Source organism: Varroa destructor, unplaced genomic scaffold (genome assembly GCF_002443255.2).
Source record: "Varroa destructor unplaced genomic scaffold, Vdes_3.0 BEIS01000001.1, whole genome shotgun sequence".
Taxonomy (NCBI): Eukaryota; Metazoa; Arthropoda; class Arachnida; order Mesostigmata; family Varroidae; genus Varroa; species Varroa destructor.
Window position 1 is genome coordinate 58,307,164 of NW_019211454.1, and position 17,228 is coordinate 58,324,391.

General features: G+C 43.4%; 1 protein-coding gene and 1 long non-coding RNA gene across 3 annotated transcripts in view; one reads left to right on the forward strand and one right to left on the reverse strand.

The window, feature by feature from the left end:
* The window catches only part of LOC111243720 (acetylcholinesterase-like), a 44,864-nt gene that overhangs the window by 3,860 nt on the left and 23,776 nt on the right, over positions 1 to 17,228 (forward strand). The window lies entirely within an intron of this gene.
* LOC147758869 (uncharacterized) lies at positions 9,309 to 14,238 on the reverse strand. Of its 2 annotated transcripts, none has more exons than XR_015320869.1 (2): positions 13,711 to 14,238; positions 9,309 to 12,655 (listed from the first exon to the last, which is right to left on the reverse strand). It is a non-coding gene; the product is annotated as an uncharacterized LOC147758869 (long non-coding RNA). The 2 variants fall into 2 exon arrangements; XR_015320868.1 differs by having other exon boundaries at positions 9,309 to 12,743.

Here is a 17,228-nt window from a genome sequence, read left to right on the forward strand (position 1 = left end):
AGCAGCTGTAGTTCTCGCTGTTGATTCCTTCGACCACGAAGGTCGAGGGCCCTTTATTATACACCGGATAGAACAGTCTCTAGTAGCGTGAGTTCGAATGAATATCAAGTACGTGCCTACATATTGTGCATACCTCTATGTCCAGGTACCCTTTTAGCGTTCAGCTCACTCACAAACAGCGAATTACATCATGGAACGCTCTATGCTGGGACTTGGGCTGTGGAACAGGGATGACGCGACTATCCCCTCGTCCTTCCATCGACGATAGATGAAAAATTCGCCGTCACAACAGTGGTTGAGATATGTTAACATGCTATATGGCGGCTGCTAAGAGAAGGCAGGTAGATAAAATTCAGGTAAGCGTATACTGAGTATAGGTTGCAAGAAGTATCACTCAGCAGTAGCAGCTATGGTAGCTAGCGCCGTCGCCGCTACGGCCGTCATCGATTCGATGACGGTGGTGGCATTTGGGGACTGGGTGTTGGATAGCTCATAGTAGGGGGTTCACGCTTGCCATGCAGACAGCGAATGCTTTGCATAGCCCCCCCCCCCCCCCCCCCCTGCTCCGCCCGGGGAGAGATGCCGCGACTTGTCCGGCTGTTGCTATTTTCATTGTTGCTGATGTGTATTACATCCGAAACGATGCGATACACCACTTAGCCCCATCGGCATTAGCTCAAACTGCCGTTTAATTCTGAGAGCTGACAAGACCGAAGTCTCGCCAATCAACAGCACGACGGGCAAGTGTGTTTATGATAGCATTAAAGTCGAGATCGACAATACGCACCAGTAATAATGGTAGTGGCAGTATTTACGGACTCTATTCCGAGGACATGTGCCTAAGTTTAGCAGGCAAAGACGTTGCCACCCGCTGCGTTACCGGTTAGACTAAGTTATTACATGCTGAACTGGTTGTTGACAAGGGGCGAAAATGATATGGCAGATGTTTAGTCCAAGTTATTTCCAATATGTATAGCGTTTTATTTAATATCGACCTATTAATAAAACGTAATAAAGCAATAACGACGATCGTTCTGTCTTGATAGTTTTCACTATTCGTCTATGTATATTCTCGGGGTTGCGATTTTAGGTACTGGTAGGGGCCCTATTGATAGAGCTGTCTATTAAACAACGAATAGTTTTTTCAGGCCGTTTTGGTATTGGCCACAATCCTTACACGGGTTATTTCAGGTGAGCTTTGACGTAAGTCAATTAGGGGTTCATTTTACGCGCATAGTGATTGTTCAATGTATTCCGTTCGAACGAGAGGCATAAGAGTATACGGTGGTTCGTATTTCTATTTCCTAGTTTAATCTGTGAGCACACGCTACGGGTATTTAGAAGCACCATACGGTGGTTCGTATTTCTATTTCCTAGTTTAATCGGTGAGCACACGCTACGGGTATTTAGAAGCACCTATTTCTTATAGGTCTAACTCAAACGCGACGCACCTATTTCTTATAGGAAAACTCGTTTGTGTAAAACGCGTTCAAGTTCAATCCTTTACATGATGAGATTATTTCGGTAATCTAGCGACTTAATCTGAAGCCTCTTCCTGCCACAAAAGACTTAATCTGAAGCCTCTTCCTGCCACAAAAGATAGACTTAATCAGATCTACCGCATATTTCTACCGCACAGTTTTTTGATACTGAAATGTGACATTGATCATGAAGCAGAGTGAGGTATTTTCACAATATGAACAGTGAGGTATTTTTACAATATGAACACGATTCTCATAGCATACAATGCATTGCTACGTTTGTTCTACGCTCGATGTCCCCTTTCTTCTCAGCTCGCAAGTGGACTGCCATTGACTTCTGCCATTGACTTCTTCAATCTGTCTCCTTATTCAGAATCTTAGATGTCAAAAATGAAGGCCGAATGAGGTTTCCAAACGGAGAACCAAGAAGAGCCTGCGTCCTATGATGGGCGGTTTGCTAATGAGGGACCCCTGTGTCAATTATCCAGGGGAAGCTCAGGGTAACTAGGTCAGTTGATAGCGTAAAAATGCCTGTGAGTGGAGATGTCGTTGTTCTCAGGACACTGCTGTTGGCGCCTTCACCACTTCTGCTGGAATAACGACAAAGGCAATCACGGCAAGCGGTAACGACGACAAGACGTAGCAGCAGGGCGGCGTGGCAGCCGGCGAACAAAGTCAGGTCTTTTTTTTTTCTTCAACAGACAAGCAAGCGGGTACCACCCACTCGTCTGTTCGTTCCTCTTACGCTGGTTCTGTCGTTTTTGTCCTCTTCATCTACCCAGGAAGCTAGTTAAAACTAGATACCCAACTCCCTGGACGACTAACCCGTACTGTTCTTGTTGTGGCTGGCTCATCACTATTGCGATTCTGCCTGTACGACGCAGTACCATTCTTTATGTTGAGTTATGGTGGGTTTGAGGTTACCCCTTAACGTTCTGTCCCATTTTGCCTCCAGAACTTTCAAGCATCACTCTGCTCTCTCGAGACCAGCTTGGTTCGAAGCCGCAACCGCCGCTTGCCGGCAAACTTAGCCAGCCAGCCAGCCAGCCAGCCAGTGAGCGAACGAGCGACCGACTGCCTGGGGCGTTCCTGGCGTCCGCCGTTGCCGCCTCGGTCGGCGCGCGTGTCGTTCAGTTATTATTAACAAGGCCACGTTTGGTCTAGTCCACTCTGCCTCGACGATAATGGCTGCTGGTATAGCAGCTACTTAAGTATATAATACAACACATAAATATCAGTTCTGAACAATATTAAACGGCAATACCTGTATTCATTAAATTTGCACATAGGTAGTGGTCATTTTACTAACTGTATTCCTTTATAACTTTTTTTTTGCTGAATGATACGTACTCAAATGTACCACTGAAAGGTTTCTTCGTTGTTCTACAAAGCTATTATTATTCTGCAGATCACCATATATTATCCACGTCTAGTTACGACGCGATGACGAAGTTTGCGTTAAACGGAGTGTCACCTCGCTCATAAAAATGACCACGAGAGACAAACAATGCCGTTTTATAAGCTCCTTGAATAAACCTCAGGTAAGCTGAGGAAGGCTCATTCTGGCTAGACTTTCTAGTGACTAAAACACTGCAAAAGAACTAAAAAAATACAGAAAAGAAGTAATCGGCAAGAACAGATGCACCAATCTAATACACGTAAATTTGGAGGAACATACGTTCATATGCGCATAGCGTGAATCCAGTCAATAGATGTTTGTAGAAGCATGTCGAAAATGGCCATCGTTAATGCTTATGGTGATTAGTAGAGATAACGGGTTTCTGTGTGAAAGTACCATCAGTGTGTCCAACCATCACTATTGGTATTTTTAACGCAAACGCAAGCAGAGATGCTATATGAGAATCAGCAATAGAGGCAAAAGCAGCGTAAAAGAGGAAATCACGAAGTCGGCTGATAATCAGTACGGTGCAACGCTCGACCGCTAAACCAAAGCTTCGTGGCCCTCAGATCATAGTAAACTCTAACAGCTCAACTTGTCAGTAGTCGCAGAAGCAATCGTTGTAGCTACAACGGTAGCTTTACTGTTCAAAGTGTTGCTGAGGGTCGCTACTGCTAGCCGATTCAAAGGATTGACTTGGTCGATCGCTGAGTGCGTCAATGGCCTTATTGAGTGTACAGATATTTCTACTTCCAGATAATTTAAAGGCGAATATAAGACATTAGCGACTCATAAATATGCTGATATGAGCAAGATATAGCGATGAGACACGTCCGTTCTGTATGTGCTTGTCTATGTATATTTATGAGTGGGTGTGTACGACTGTGTTTGTCCATCTCGCAGTGCAGCAAAAAAAGTACGATCCGTGTAGCATTTTTCGACCTCAATTCACATTTGCCTTTTTGCCCCAGAGCCCTTATCTCCGTCCTCATGTTTCCCCTTTTTTTTTTGTTTGTCGCCACTCCGCCCTGTCTGCATTACAAATATCGTTGCAGAGGATTAGTCTTGTTTTTTTACGGGGTATCACTCGAATGCCGACAGTTTGTCCAATACGCCACTTCACGAGTGTGCTCGCATCTGGTTTTATAGGGGTGTTCAGAGAGATTGTGGGATAATGTGCGGTAAGGAGCATTACCATAGGGGAGACCGGAGCTGTCACCAACCGAGGTTGTAACAACTGCGCAGAACCAATATCGACGCCAAACTTGGCGGTGTAGCCGACCTCATTTTAGGCAAAGACTTTGACTACTTATTCTTCATAATTTCCATGGAGACTCGCGGAATTGCTCTATCGGCCATTCCCTAGAAGTAGAATAGGCCGTAGAATGAAGGCAAATTACGAAATCTATGCTCTTTTAGAAACTCTTGCAAGACTACTTAATCTAGCTTGCGATATACGTAACCTAGTTCGCTACTCGCAGTAGTAAACTTCCCAAGAAAAGAACGAAATCTAGCTCTTTTTCGGCCAGTGCAACCCTGCTTTTATGAACGACTCTGAGTTCGTGTGTTTATGAGTACTTATGCTCATGCACTACAACTATATGTTTATGACAGGCAAATGTTTGTAGCGTAATTAAGTGTCCGTTACACTTAATGATACGATGCACCACTTCACGCGGTGAAACGTATGCTGATGTCTATCCCTCTTGAGGTGAATCCTATTACTCCCCCCATCTAATTTCTTCACTTTTCTCATTTACATTTACAAAGCGTCAAACAAAAAAGGAATGACTGGACAGTGATGTTGATCTAATAAAGATCAGCGAAGTTGACCCAGGTTTATTGAAACCTGTGTGCCCCATCATGCCGTCGTCATGAGAACCGTTATCATTGCCACAATCGGTACTACCTACGGTACAGACGATGCTGATGGACACCGTGACGACCATAAATTACTAACCGATTTCATTCCCCCGATTCATCGACCGACCCGCAGTGACCATAATCCTTCATTATATTCTTGATTTTTCACTTCTTTTTTTTCCACAGCATTTTGTGTAGCAATCTCAATTTAACAGCACTTAGCCAGTTGGTCTGCTAAATTTTAAAGCAGAGAAGCGACTAGAGACCAAAATGAAAACTAGCTAGATGAAAATGAAATGAAAACTAGATGAACTAGCCTACTCTGTATCTAGCGCTTCTTTTTACCTCGTCAACCATTTAGCGAGTCGTCTTCATTCTTCGGACCGAGGAAAAACTGCGTGCGTGTATGTGGTCACCGCAGATGTACCTTTGGCGCTGGAAATTATTTTAACAGCTGTCGATAGTACTAGTAACAGGATATGTTTCGTTGTTATAAAGGTACCTTGTGCTTATACAACAACAACTACTACTGCAACAGTTTCAACCGTTGTTATCGAAACTGCAGCGTCCACTCGCCTGTTTCGCTTTGTGCTTGGGCCCGTCGGGCCCGTCGTCAATGCTAAGTGTTCGGTGTCCAGGTAGTGCTTCATGCAGCAGCTGCCGTTGTCCCGCCAGGCAGTTGTTTCATCCGTCCGTTCTTGTGCCTTGCCTACCTTTTTGTTCGCTGGCTGGAGGGAGTCCTTTGCGGTGGCGCTCTGGTCGTCGGGTTTGGTTAGCTGGCTAGCTGAGAGGCTACCAGCTTTTAGAGGCAATCGCAAGGGCTTGAGGACGCTAAGGATGAGAGGGGGTGTTTCGTCTGTCCTTGACCGTCTATCACTGCCTCTCGCTCTCTCCTCCAGCACTCCTACTCGTATGCTCCGCGCACGTTTTTCTTTCCTTCTTTTTCTCTATAGGCTTCTATATCTGCTCTTCTCTCCTATTCGTGGTCTTCTTCACCTAACCCAATCTTTCCCTCTACCTCTACGAGCTGGCGCCATCGTCTAAGGAATGGCAAGCGGCTAGCAGTAGCCATCTTAGCGGTGGTGGCGGATACGTGAAGCTGTGGAAAGCCATAGTTTCTTGCTTCTGTGCTCCGGCGACGGCCACGCCAGCAGGAGTGACGGTCGGTGCTGATCGGTTTGAGGATCACTAATCAAAATAGCAAGAAGCAGAGCAGCACTGCATAGCAGTCCCCTCTAGCCTAGGCAACAGCAGTAATAGCTGAGGCAGCAGTAGGTCGCTCCTATGGTATAGGAGTACAGAACCTTTACCTAGTAAACTAGGTAGGTAGGTAGGTAAAGGCCTTCAAGCAGTGGGGAAGTAGATTAGTGGCGCGGTAAAAACATCGCCGATGACAAAAAAAAATCTTAGCATAGAGAACACAAATACATCGTTTATTTTGGTACAAATTTATGCGGCCAGCGATAGACTACATGTGCGAGGAAAAAAACATCACCGTCGCTACCAACGGTGGTCACTTCTATAAGCGCGTAGCGGTAAGCCAGTGGTGGAGCTTCTAGCGCACAGCGCTTTTATTGTCTCTCCTAATCTATTATCCACTTTTTTTCAGTTTCTTCCAGCTTTTTTCCTAAGTAGCGCTGCCGCTAAACAAAACCGGCTCGCGGTTGCCAGACGAGGTCTGCTGACCCGTTACGGATGACGAACCGTCGGTTGAGGTTAAACTATTATACGAATTCACTGCGAATAAGTACCTTCATCTTCTTCGTCTTCTACTGTCGGTGAGAAATGATGGAAAAGAGTAACTAAGATGAAATTGAAATTATCGTTAGAACAGACTAGTGTTCGTTCTTCTCCACTATCTTTTTCCGCGACAGACGTCGCGTCTTCGTCGGTCGCTTTTCTCTGAGTTCTTTTTATGCGTCGCCTCCTTTTCCATCCCACTATTTTTCGCATGTTCTATTCGGTTCTCTGTTTAATTTCTCCACCACGGCAGCTGGATCATTAGCCGTCCGATCGTCGCTAAGTAGCGGCAGACGGCTATGGCCGATTCGTTTCGAGAGCGACCTGAAAAGGCAGCATTTGCCTTTGCCCCAGAAGGTTAAAACGACAAGCAAGCCCGTTCTGGTCGCAGCAGCCTCTATTTCTCACTAAAGTAGTCAATCGGGCATAAACCAGCCAGGTAAACGAGCTGCTACTGTTAATGTCAAATTCAGTTTCCCTGTGGAACGCGCTTGTCTGCAGGGTCTGGCCGCTACTATTTAAGATGAAGCTTTGGCAAAGGCTTATATAGCACTGATCGACAACAGCAAAGCGCTGACCCCACCGTTCCGAATGAGTAATGTTCCGACGAATAGAAGAGCGGCCGTAGTGAGTGTCCGGGTACAGCAACGCCGCTCCTTTTTTCATAGTACCATTATCGCTTCGTGCCATTTGAGAGAAACAGCTTAGAAATCATCTGGTGTTGTAGGAACATTAATATACGTACGTTGATCGACTAACATCGAATCGAACCACTCAAATCAATTGATGGCGTATATATATACACATGTACATGTGTGTGTGTGTGTGTGTATGGGCTGAAATGAGCGATAGTGATACACTTGGTGCTGCTAACTATGGCCTACAATAATGTAGCTAATGATATTTGGGTGCAATTGATCTGACAAGCATTTGATGCTTTCCTGATGCCACTGCTGCTGCTACAATTGTCATATGTTGGAACAGAATGGCTAACGACCATCTGCGTCTTGCCTTGCCCCTTCATTTGGGCCGTTCTTTTACTAACTCATCAAGCTGCTAGATGCTTATACACAACGCGGTGGTACTCGTTATTGACATCATATAACAATGGTCTAGCTCTGAGCCTTTTAAAAACCAACCGTTTTCGATGTGATAGGGCCTGTCTCTCAAAAATACTTCTGCCATATGTTTATAAGTAGAGGTAAAAAAGAGAGCTAGTGGGTGCACAAGGCCAGCTATCCTGTAACTAGGGCAACCTCACTGACGCTTACGGGTGGGGGCATACTGGTCATTGATCCTTTTCGGCTCCTGCTATTAGTATTCCTCTGTATGGTGTTTCCCCGGTGACCTTCTGCATATTTCATAGTAGCCTCTATCGACGTTTCCAGCCCGATTTCAATAAACTGTGCACATAGCACACTTCAAACAAGGCCATCTTTGCGAGCTAGTCGGGTGGCTAACCACAATTTAGTAGATTCTTCAATTATAATTGGCAATCGCATCAATGAGCTATCGACACCGCTAGAGTCTGGTCCCGTACATTCGTCTACGACCATAGTTCTTATGAAACAATAAGTACATGACCAATAAGCTGATAGAGATTTTGTAAGCAAGCGTAGTGGGTACTCGTCATATAATGAAAGGCTGAGTTGAGCACGAACATCACAATCGATGATTCCGTAAGCGGCCGTGCACGTCACTACAGGCTGGTTATTATAGCTGGTTGACCTGGTTGGCATATACCATCTGCACTCGCATAGATTCTGGGTCTTGTGAAAAAGAACAGTTATTATCACTATTGAATAATGATATTCATTATTGATAATATATTGGGTTGTCGAAAAAGTCTGACCGTTTTTCTAGCTAAATGGCTAAACAAAAGATATTTCAGAATAGCTCTGTCGAATACATTGTTTTTCTTTTAGTGGCAAAAAGTGTTTGCTTTTTTGCTGATCGAGCGTAGAGCTCACTCAGTTCTGAATAGGAAGGTGCGCACGGGCATATACCGTAAAAACCGAATTCCGAGTGTACAATATTGAAGATCTTTAGAACGCGCATAATGAACCGGCTTGTCGGAAACGTGTTAACCGTGTCTCTAGCTCGATGGCTTTCAAGTCACAGATTTCAAGGGTACTATAGGTTAGGTCAAATCGGTACCGATTTTATCCGGGATAGCGGGGACCTGGTAGTATTAGATGTTGAAATGTTCGAATAATGTACCTTGGAATAAGTGAAATTTCTGCAAAAATTGTTATATTTCACTACTTCGCCACGATAATGCTGCCAAAATCAATAAAAGAACTATCGTCAGGATGGGTTATTGAAGGAATTGCCCAAAAATAGTTCTATCGCTTCCGTTCCGAAAAACTCCTCGTCTCTAAGGCGGTTGATCATGGCTGATAAAATATCGATCACATAATAACAAATACAAAAAGTAAGTGTTTCATTATCTATAATGAAACCTAGATTGACGCTAAACGAGTTGATGCGACATGTTTTCATTATAACATCTTGCATTATAAGGTGCTACCTGGTAAAACGAACGATTCTGAAATCTGCTGTCAACAACAAAAATAATAACAAAAAAAAAGTTGACCGGAAGTAAGGAACGGAAAAGGGGTCCACAACAATTCCACATACCATTAGATATCCTACAAAAACCATAAGAATTTTCCTGGAAAATTTTCATGCGTTGGCCCTGTGGTTAAGGTCTTGAATTGTCAAATTATCATCTGGTTCGGTCTCTGCAGAACCCTTGATTGATTGATGAAATTATGGTGTTACTGAAAAAGTGGCAGAAAATTGTTGATAAAAAAGGCACGTACTTAGTTTACTAATATTATTTTATTATTATATATAAAAGGTATTTTCTTCAGTTTAGACCTCAAAACGATCATAGCTTAATCATAAACATGCTTTAGATAAAACCTTTCAAACATTTCATTAAATACCGTTCTACAATATATAATAATTTAGGAGTTAAACATCGTGCCCATTATTATATTTTATATCGAGATATATATGTTTAGGAAATAAAGATACAAAATCTTCAAAATGAATAGTATCATAATAGCCGATAGTAGCTACACATATTTTATACAACAGAGAAACAAACAATATTTTTCTGGTATGCTCGAAGAAACCCGTTACAACACATCTTTAGCACATGTTTCGCAAAAATGTATTACCGCACGCTGGTACAACTATAAGCCTTTTTCCTCTCAGTTGAAAAAAAAAGTGAAAATTAACTATTAATACATATAAGTACCTATCACAAGATACATGTATGCTAGTGTTATGTTATTAGCAGGGTCTCTGAACAGCGCCACGTTTTCGCCATCTGTTTACCTTCCCGTCTGCCAAAACAGCTTTCGTACGTCATCGCCCCCCTGTACTTTGCTTCTCTCCACCTGCACTATACAAAATGGCAGACCATGTTTGCTGTTGCGTCTCTGAATTATAGGCCGCCACCTTTTCCATAGTTGTCGTCGAGGTTAGCTGCAGGGGGTTGTCACAGGGAATGAAACGATATCACCAATCAGTATCACTTCTTATCCCTGGTGGATTTTCGCCCCCTCGGGCACTGAATCCTGAAAATCCTTAGTAACAGACCGGTCAGGCCAATGGCAGAAACTCCCGATGGATGAAAGTAGGGCATTCTATGGACCGTGGGCATGACCATCTCCTAGAACTCCGCGTAGCGACCAGAAAAATGTCCGAAGGAAGCTGCCTGTCGCTTTCACGCACGCTCGAGCCGATTCAACTAAAGCCAACAGCTCACTCCGTTGCCTTCCAAACAGTTTCACTGCAGTCATACTTCATCGTTGTTGTTATTGCACTATATAGCGACAGCTGTAGTTGGTCCTGTCATTGTAATTATCACCGTCGTAAGCTGCGTTGGTAACCGACTGGATTGGCGACTAGGCAAGGCATTCGGCCGAAATACTCACCACCCGTTCATATTACAGCCTGCTGCTAATGGTGTGTGGCAGGCGCTGACAGGCTCGCTTGTCTGAACTTACACGCATACACGCTCCCAGACAAATTATCCGGACACGCTAAAATACTAACAGAGAGACAGAAAATAAACTCCACGTCCGACTTTGAGAACGGGAGCGAGAAAGAGGCACATGTAGATGTGCCTCTTGCTCGCTCCCGTACCAGAACAAGCACCGGCAGCTACCGCAATGCAGAACGAACACAGTCATAAACAAAGCATAGAGCGACAGCAAACGGGCTACGGGCGCACAGGTTCCATTATTTTCGCTCGTTGCATCACCACGACGACCTACTGTGTCTGTTGCTATGTGTCACTGGCTAAGCGAGCAAGCGACCAAACCCAACCGATGGTACCTTACAGTTGCCTTTGGTCCTCTAATTTTTTTTCGCTCGTTCTGTACACTCTTCTTTTGTGAGCTTTTCCCATTCCAGGACTGAACTTCCTTGCCTTATTATCTATCCCTATTGCCTAAATTAATAAGCAGTTTCAACAGCGATGACTGCTCCGGGAATAGTTGTTGTGACGAGCACATGATAAACCGCCGATGTCTGCGGCTACTGCTGCGCAAGCGGCGTCTGCCGCGCCACCAAACCCAACAACTGCTTTACTACAGTGCTGCCGCTTTTCCTATTCTTTTCCAGCCATCTCCTTGTTACAGCCCCCTAAAAAACAAGCAGATTCACGCACCCCCACAGTACGAGCGTTAATGCCCCACATTTCTCATCGCAGGAAAAGAACAAGATCCGAGTGTGATCCCACCGTCCCAAGAGCGAGAAAAGAAGCTGAAGAAAGTAACGGATGGAGGCTCTTTGAAAGCGCGCCACGTACGCATACAAAGGGACCGGCAGATGAGCACGTCTCCTACCGAGAAACGAGGCAGAGCAGAATTTGTAGGAACAGGTTAGGCAGGCAGGCAGGCAAGACCGCTTTCTTCGACAAGGGCGACGACTGCAGTGACGCCATCAAGGATCTGACAATGGCACGGCGGCTGGCTTCTGGCGAGGGACTCGAGAAGTTGCGAGGAAAACTTGGCTCGACGGTAATAACAATAACGCCAACTAGGACTGTGGTCGCCGCTGCTCCCGCCACCATCGGAGCCAGAGATAGTGGTGATGGCGGCAGCGGTGGTATGTACAAATGCTACTGGACAAGTGGACTGCATCTGTTTGTAGCTGTAGTGAGTGTGCCACTGTGGTCGCAGACACTAAGCGACTACAAGGGAGTTCGTAGAAGATTGTTTATGTCGTATGCCTTTGTGCGCGGTCATCCAACCACCGTTCGGTTAACATTACTTCCTTATGGCATAACTAAACCAATCACGCTCTAACCCATATGGCTGCTCGGCCATCTTGTCGAGGAAATAATAAAAACGACGAAACAATGAGAACAATGAGTCTAAGCTCTGTCTAGACGCAGAAACAGCATTAAAACGAATTCTCGTTGGTAATAAAGCTGTGGTGGTTAGTGACGCTGCAACGGTCTTCACTGATGCGGAAATACAACACGCGTGTGTGTATGTTGCTTGTGGAAATGGTTTTTGAGAATCATGTGCAAGGGGAATAGATAGGGAAAGTAGCATTTCCTTTTTTGCGGGCAACGTATGGAGAGGGTGAATGTAAAATTCTCTACTCTCTATGGCATCTATGCGTTTCGAGGAAACTCTCGATAGACGAACGCATCAGGAAGGACCGACAGAATGGTCCTTTTATATTTGCTTAACATCACACGTTAGGCCCCACTACTGGCTCCCATTCACAGTCTCCGCCAGTAGGTTGCCATCCCAACACTCGGATGCGATCTATGTAACGTTTTAGCAGTTACCCACCGAACAGTGGCTTATCTCCGCATCGGATGGTGTAACACAAGCCTGTTTGTACGTGTCTTTCTAGTAGTTGCAAAATCATGTTAGGACATCGGCGATGCAGAGTTGAAACCAATAGACAATCGTGTTCCAGATACACCAAGCAACATGCTGATCTTTAGCAGTAGCTGGACGCTTGATAAATGCAACAAATAGGAAAAAAAATAAAGCGTATGCGTCCTGAGTACTCACATTGACTACGCAACACGGATATTGCGCAGACCCTCTTAGTGGAACATAAAGCCATTTATCGAAACAGAGTAGTACGTGGAAGCATACACCCCCCGAGGGCTCTGTTGGGTCTGAAATTACTGCTCATCAAGAACAAAGTATTTTTTGTGAAGCTTTGAATAGCGTCTCGAAACATGTTGTTCGCCATTGACACATCCTTTTCGAAAACTGGAATACCGCAAGGATAGTTGTACAGATATACTATACGTTATAAAAGTTGTGACCCGAGTGTCCCAAATCGTATTGCTTAATAGCTGAGATAAGAAACAAATTCTTCTGAGATCTTTTTTGTACACTTCACTGCTAGTATCACTTGCGAAAAATTGACGCGCTTAGAAAAGCTGCTCAAGATAGTAGCCGTTGGAGAAAGTTAATGATGAAACGTAAGGATTTACAAATTACTAATTTATCTCATTATATATATAAATAAAAGATACACAGGGTTTGGCAATATATTGGAGTATTTATATCCGAGATATTTGGTCAGACACTGCGATCGGGATTAACCTAAAGTATCATACTAACATCACACTCTATAGAAATAGTACTACTTTTTAATTATTCAATAACATTGCCTTTTTTGTTTTTTTTTTTTCGAGAAATTGAAATGATTAAAGATGTCATCGGACCGAACATACTAACTGCACCTATGTTAAAGCATTACCCATTCTCTGCCGACTAGTTATACATATATCGCACGTTAATCATACATCGTATTAGTTGCGGATTCAAATCAGTTCAGGTCTTAGCGGGACACGAGGACTGGAGCTGTCTAATCTGACGTATCGACTTAGATCCCGAGTTCTGCTTAGAATAAGCCAAATACTGAATAGCTACATATATCTATACATATATAAGACGGGGCACGTATCGGGGCAGTAAACCTATTTTAATAGATCTCAAACCACATAAATAGAATACTCGACAGCTGCAGCGATAATGACTGACAGCCGTTTCTTACATTTTCGTATTGCTAAAAAGCATCACTACATGACATTGTATTGTTTACCATTACCGACAATGTTGCGTTCCCCACACTCACTAATTCTAATATTGTAATTAATGAATAGCTCCAATTTCTCTGTGTGTCTTATATGACGCAGCGTTCTGTAAAAAAACTAAGCATCTAACTCACTTTGAAGTTGAAATCTTTCATTCCTTAGAACCGGTTTTTATGTAGCAGAAGTTCAGTGAGTTTCTAAACAACTCGACGTGCCATCTACGACTTCGCTGATACAACGATCCGACTCCTTCGTCATTCGTGATCACCACTAGACTGATCCGATTCCGGTCAACGAACGCATAGGCCACAATAGTACGTACTCTTTTCGTGAGCAGAAAAGTAGCGACGGTAACCGCAGTAGCAGCAACGCTTTACGCCGCAGTACGAAATGCCATGCTTAGCGCCCATATCACAGGGAAGGGGTGGTCGTCGTTATTGCTACCGCTGCTGTCGTTTCCGCAGGTCACAAACAGAAACACATTGTGGAAGTTCCTGGTTAGACAGGGCGCTTGCAATTTTGTTTTTATATATTCTGGGCGTAACAGTGATAACGTCGACGATAGTTGGTCCTATCCATGTTCGTGCGTAACAATATGCAGCAAGCCTCCGACTGAGACGGTCTTCGACGGACAAAGCGATTCGTCATTAACTTCCGCCTCCTTTCAGTGACCAGCACAATCATGCGTGGTTCGCCGTGAGCTATCTAATTCGGTGGCAAGGCTGCCTACACATAATCCTGCCAACTGCTCACCTGTAGTTCAGTGCCTATCTAATACCTACATATGCCATCTTACCTTTAAGACACTGATGTGTCTTAAAGTATCATATCCGAAACTGGACATTCTATTCTTTTTGATTAGAGGTCTTAAACGCCCTCATCATGAACTGGAATCACTAAAGAAGCCCACGAACAGCCTATGAGGCAAAGCCTTTCTGTCCTGGCTAGAGTTACTGAGCCGCCGCCGTCGCCGCCACAAGTGAGCTCCATGTCCAATTATTCTAGTCACGAGGAAAGCAAATGGGAAAAAGCGAAACTGAATAGGAAGTAGATGAGGCGGCCGACCAATGAAGACTTCACCACTAGTACCATTGCAAACTGCATGATACTTACCTAGGGCTTACGTCTAATGCTTAGTTGGCCTGATCGTTGTCCTCGGCCTCTCGCAACCTTGCTAACTGTCACGAGCTAAGGACAGCCTATACGAAATATTGCTTGGGGGAAACAAACCCGGAAGAGGGCCATCCGTTCTGTGGTTCGAGCAAGGGCTGGTAGTGGCAGCGTTAGTGGTGGTACGTCAATAGTGTCTGGGGCCTTGGAGGGCTATAATTGCCAGTAATAATAGCCAGCGCTTGAACAAGCCGCGTAGAGCGAATGTTTATCGGCGGCAACCTTTGGTCAATGAGCGGATAAATAGGCAGGTAGATAGGCACACTACTACTAGAAACTAGTTAGCTTTGTTTGGCAATATTCTCTTCGTATCTGTTTGTCTGCATGTGGGCCTAAGTTTGGTGTCATCAGTTTGGTGTCTGTTATCTTTGACGCTGGCAGAGGCTCGCTCGTAATTGCTAATGATGCTATTGGCTGCCAGATAGCTAGATGACGGATACACATATAAATTCTATACACATACTTAAACATGTTCACACATTCTTATACATGTTTAGCTTGTTACAACTAATACACAATGGTTACATCGCTATAGACTTTGGGCGTACAGAATTGGACATTCATCAGTGAACTTTGCTTTTACACTTTCGGATAGATGATGACAGCGATATAGACCAATATAGCGTGCTAATCATATCTGACTTGTATATATGTGTATACATATATATATTTCTATTATGCGGTTTTGCAAGTTCCCTTGGAGTCATATTTTTTCTTTGACGTTTGAGGGAAAACTTGAAGTTGTTATCGTTTTTCCTCACTGCGTAATCTTGTAAACTCCAGGATCATTTTAATCTTCCCGTCTTTAATTAGCCATAAAAAATATCATTTCCCGTCGTTGAAGATGTCATTTGATAAACAAACCAAGGTCGACAAACTTTGGAAATATTTGTAGCGTAAAGACGTCGGCTTGAAGGGAGAAAAGTGGATTCGTTTTACGGAGCTTTACTGCCATCAAGTAGAGTTCGTTAAGAGATCAAATAAGGCTTATTACAATATTGGCAAGCCGAGAATTGCGAGCGAATTGGGCAGAAATATTAAAAATATCGTGCTTTATGCCCCAATGATAAACAGGCACTTTACAAGACTAGCTAGGAATTGTTTGGTTTATAACAAGTCAGTATGTAAGTGGTGTGGTTACTAGCTGAGAATTGGAGCCATGATCGGTCTAAAACACAATCCGTGCTCCTAGAACATAACGGTAGTACTCCATAAAACCAATATATTTACAGCTGAAAACGATAGAACGAGAATCTCTATAGCTGTATGTAAAAAAAAAATAGATGTGTATTCACGCAAACTCCGCTAAAGTCTTTTTTTGCGGTGCTTGTGGCCTGTAAAAACTTTCCTGGGAATGATACGACGAGGGCCTTCTTGATGGTGTTAGGCTTTTCAAATGTTGTCACACCACTTCGTGGTAACAATAGTAATACCGCAGCTTATAGCGTCAGTGGCCTAACCTGTTCATTACTACGCTTTTTGGCCAATTTCTATGCTTAAGGGCCCGTCAAAATCTAACTTTGTCGCCTTGGTATTAATCAATAAGTGATGAATGAGTGTGTATGCAGAAGTGTGCTGAGACATTTTTACTACTTACGTACTTATAGAAACGTGATGAATGTATTCGTATATATGAAGAAATTACCATTGGAGTACAAACGGGTATCGCGTAGTATATTCTGTAATCGTACGAGACAACCTTGCGGTTTGTGAAATATTATGGGCCTTTGCGTGTCCCTTGAGATAAAACTCGAGATATTGCTCGACTGTCACATGTATCTGGGTTTTCGCCTATCACGAATCAAATATTGACATTTACTATTTCTGCCGTAGGCATTTCATCATACGCCTGGCTCTGACCACGAAATAAAATCTGTCTATGCCCGGATTCGAACCTTCACCACAATGTTTCCTCAAGATAAGCACACAAATACGTCACCCGCTAAGCTAATACGGAGACGCTTTAGGAAAGGTGGTTGCTCATCTGCTTATTTGACACTTCGATGCTTGCACTCATTTGTAGCGACGTTAAAACATCGACATTTTCAATGCGAAGTGATCTAAAAAATAATTTTTATTAAAAAACAGGTAATAACGTCTACTTAACTACTGATCTGGCTCCGACGTTACTTTGATTATGTTTGTCTAGAAAACACGATTAATCAAATTTGTTCGGCGAACGCCTTGTCGTGTCGAAGGCGAGATATTTTGAACAGCGTTGCGGTAGCTGAAAGAAAGATCGAAAACCGTGTACTCTAATGTAAGGAGATAGAGATTTGTATCTGATAAACTACATTTTACGTATAGAACTTCATCTAACTATCCTTCATCTAATAAAATCCAAGATAAAAGCTACTAATTATTAATGTTGTTATTAAATTTAGATGTTTTTGGAATTTATTAGAGATTCTGAAATACTAGATATTATTAAGATCATAAATTATAAGCTACTGACTTATTATAACTTATCGTTTTATATATA